Raw genomic sequence first — 4,333 nt, 5'->3', positions numbered from 1 at the left:
ATTATCATTTTTAAAAAAACGTATTATCTGTAGGTTTTAGCCTGCTCACTTATGGTACCGTTCCTCAGTTCCCGGTTCCCGGTTTTCATGTGTACTCTTATTTCAGAGCTTTAATTAATTACAACGTCTTGCTTTTTTTAAAAACCCATGCGTGCGTGTGTGCGTGCTATAAATAGATAGATAATCTCATTATTACGTTACATGTAAAGTCAACTTTATTTATTTTTGGCACCAGGTGATCTACTGTGACCAGGCCTGCCAAAAGATGCACTGGTTCACCCACAAGAAAGTCTGCAAGAAGCTCCAAGAGCAGAGAGAGAAACAAGAGGCAGAATCAGCCAAGCTGAGGATGCAGCAGAGCAAAGGTACTTCAGCTGTCCCACAGACAAAATGTGACAGGGAATAAAACACGACAGCAGAGTAAACACATTTTACATGATAATAAAGGGCAAAGAAAGACATGCAGCATCCAAAATGAGGTCATTTTGGATGCTGCAACCATCCATCAGACTATCACGTTTAAGATGTTTTGGCTGTTAAAACTAAAACTTCATTTAACTTTGATAAACTTAAAAGCTTTAAATTTCTGAAACTGCACATCGAGCAAACAATTTTTGAATTGGAAAATGAAAATCTAGTAAATGAGTATAAAGGGGTCAGTATTTGGTTCAGTTTTTTTTTTTTTTAAGAAAAAGTAAAATCAAAGTGAGGTGAATAAAAAGTTTTTATAAAGTGGATTAAACAGTTTTAAAATCCATTAAAAGTCAGATTTTTATAAATGTCTTATTGCAATCATTATAGTTTAATCATTTATCTTTTTTTGTGTACTTAAAGAAATTGTGGGACATATTTTTGACGTAGGATTGCAAATTGTAAGCACTTTTATTAATCGATTAATTAACAATCAATTCATCGTTATTTGTGGAAAAAAAAAAGATTAGTTGTTATCATCCCTATTACTATGTAATCTGTCTTTTCTTCTGATTTTTTTCCCATGCACTTTCTATTCTCATTGGCATTTTCTTTTCTGTGTTTACTGGAAATTTGAGTCACCAATCTCCTCATACAGCAAGAAATATCATAAATAACTGTGATGTGCATGACGACATTTGATCCAGGAGAAATCTTTGATTGATCTGCTTTTTTAAGCGTCCGTGCCGGTGATAGCTGTAGCTGGAAGCATTATATCATCAGGAGTCGTTCAATCCTTCCCATTTTCGTGGATATAATATCTACTGAACGACTTGAGGGAGTTATGTCAAATTTGGCATAAATGTCCGCTTGTACTCAAGAATAGATTATAAGAATAAGAATCTGGTGTTTGACGGTCAAAGGTCAAGGTCACTGTGACCTCAAAACTGGTTTTAGGTTGCATACAACCACGAGGAGGTGATTCTAGTCATGTGATTTTTTTCAAACAAACCAAAAAATTTCATCCTAATACACCTGGATGGTGGTCACATTTGACCTATTTTGACTATAGTCTCATAAAGCTTCACATGATCAGCCTATCATATCAGCAGAAATGTTTATTTCGGGCTGTTGCCGATATTTTAGTAGTAGTAGTAGTAGTAGTAGTAGTAGTAGTAGTAGTAGTAGTAGTAGTATTTTTATTCAGTCATCACACAGCACGGCAAAGACAAAAAAATACTTACAAGGTACACTCTAATGTACAATTAGTATCCATAAGTCCATTTTTGATAACAACATAAAGTAAATAATGTATGGTGATAATGAAAAGGTAAAGTCAGAAGCACAATACTTATAAATATTTCATCTAAAAGCCTTTTTCAGCCACATCTGCTTTTCGTTTTTTAACATGAAAACTGAACAAAAAAAAAAAGCCTGAAAAATTTACTGATTTCAAAGCCTGAATTTTAAATGACATAATAATTTCAGACAAGTCGATTTCTTGTCCAGGTTGCAGAAGGAAGTTCATTAAATCATCATGACACGACATGAAAGTTGTTCATTATTAACCCTGCCCATAAAAGCAGGCGAGACCTAACCATGTTGTCTGTGCGTCTCAGAGGACAGTCAGGCCGTGCAGGAGGCCACAGACTCCATGCAGGAGCTCTCAGTGGAGACCAACAGTGAGGTCGCCTCAACCTCAAACGCCACGTCTATCCCGGCTGCTGACAACTGAGGAGCAGTCAGCCAGCGGGAGACGTCCACACACCACCGACCCACTGGCAGTGAGACTGAAAGCCAGACGAGGAACTGGTCCAGCAGGAGAGAATATTTATTATTGGCCTGAGACTGTCACAGAGGTGGGAGACACTGACGCATACGAGGGGAGCTTTGTGCCACAGCCATCACCTTTTTTTCTCATTTTTTCTGTTAATTTTCCAGATGATGTCGTTGTATGTGAATGTAAAAGTTGCGTAGGCTGATGTGTTTGTGGTAGAGGAACATGTGAAGAAGGTTCACATCAATAATGGAACATGATTCTGCCTTAAGAAACTGTAGCGACGTGTGGGGGAGACGTGACTGTGTAGCCAACCAGAGCTGTAGTTTGTTTGCAATATACTTGATTTATGATTGGGGTGTTTTGTTTTTTGGGTTTTTTTTGTACTGATAACGTCATGGCAGACTGTGAGTGAACGGTTGGCTGCACAATGTTGACCAAAAATGTATATTTTTAAATATAAACACAAACATGAATTTATTTTTAGTGTATTATGAAGATGACATTAATGCTCAGGATTTCCAAAACTGTAACTGAATGAGTTTGTTTTCCGAAATGCAACATCATTTGTTGATCGAGCATCGTCGTACACAGCACAAGAATACCGTGACCAGTACATTTGTTTTTAAAGTTTTAGCAGGATGGTTTCGATGTTTTTTCTTTTATTGTGCAGCCTGAACGGACAGAGACGTGGTCCACGGAGACCTTGTTTGTCCCGAACTCTAATCTACAATATGTCAAACAACTGGAGCATCATCATATTAAATAAAGACCAACGTCATCGAAGTGCCCTCTGACTATACTGACTTTTTTGAGTTTTTTTCACATATTATCATCCCTCTCTTCATTTTTATGCCAACTCCTCAGCTTGTGGACTTTGTTTCCCGTCTGCAGAAAACCACCGACTGAAGGACGCGATGACGCTCCTGGTGATACATCTGGAAGGATCGTCTCCTCTCCGCTGACGTCACCTCTGACAACAGAATCAGAAATACTTAAATGATCCCCAGGGGGAAAATTGTTAATCACAGTTGCTCTTATGCCAAGCATAGAGAATTATACAAAGTACAAATAAATACCAGCAGAAGTATATAAAAATATAAAACAGAACTTGTAAATATTTAAAATAAAACTATGCATAGATACAGTAGTAGACAGTTAGCATTAGTATGTGAATATTTAAATAAAAAATCTGTATAATGTGCTTAGTGTGTAAAATGTATAAATATAATAATCTTTATTTGTATAGCATCTTTCATACAAGAAATGCAGCCCAACGTGCTTCACAAAAAGAAATTAAATAATTAATATAAAAATTGGCCTTATGCTCATGCAATGTATAAAACTATTATGTACATTCAAAATTTAAAAATATGAATATATGTGCGATAACAGTAGATAGAGGCTAATAATAGAGAGAGAGTGACAAATATCAACGAAAAAATATGCAATAAAATACACGCCACATGCACAGGTGGTATTTTATGGCAGGTCAAATATGTACAATATGTTCACTCTAGATTTTTACCTTTTTTATCTAAAACCTGGACAGAAGGCAGGCAGTGGATCACGTGGAGGCGATACCCAGGCTCATGGGAGATGGGATTGAGGAAAAAAGCTGCAATTGAGCTCAAATTTTTAAAAAGAATCCAACAAAGTATCGATATATTCTCAGTTTTTGGATGCTGATGGACTGAACAGACTGTCTCTCTCTTTATTCCAGATGTGATCTTACTGAGTTTCATCACTCACTTGCACTCTGGAGCTGCTGCATCCTCCGGAGCTCGTGCATCGTGTCCTCCAGCCCTCTGATCTGGTTGTTGTGGAGATAAAGAGTTCGGAGGCAGGTCAGATGACTTAGAGCTCCTGTATGAGGGAGAAATTCACACATGGTGGACTCGTCTTTAACACTGTCGGTGAGTTAAACCCTTTGAAACCTGGATCGATATCTGTTTACTTGTGCTTTTTTCAGATGCCTTTCTCAGCCATTGCAACATAAGTAAACTGGTTTGGCATTAAATTTCCCATAAATTGCAAAAACTTGGTAAAATATGAAAAAAAATGACCTGAAAATGAACTACTTAAAATGCATGCATGAAAGGGAATAATTTGAAAATTATTAACAAAATAGGGAAAAATCAAGAA

The 4,333-nt window shown here is 36.9% G+C and overlaps 1 long non-coding RNA gene across 1 annotated transcript; it reads left to right on the top strand.

Annotated features, from left to right (window-relative positions):
• The first annotated feature begins 240 nt into the window (after positions 1–240).
• LOC121966018 lies at positions 241–2,978 on the top strand. The gene is made up of 2 exons (XR_006107550.1): positions 241–365; positions 2,031–2,978. It is a non-coding gene; the product is annotated as an uncharacterized LOC121966018 (long non-coding RNA).
• The last annotated feature ends 1,355 nt before the right edge of the window (positions 2,979–4,333 follow it).

Source organism: Plectropomus leopardus, unplaced genomic scaffold (genome assembly GCF_008729295.1).
Source record: "Plectropomus leopardus isolate mb unplaced genomic scaffold, YSFRI_Pleo_2.0 unplaced_scaffold2276, whole genome shotgun sequence".
Taxonomy (NCBI): Eukaryota; Metazoa; Chordata; class Actinopteri; order Perciformes; family Serranidae; genus Plectropomus; species Plectropomus leopardus.
Note: the sequence above shows the minus strand (reverse complement) of the source record. Positions and strands in the feature narration are given on the sequence as shown.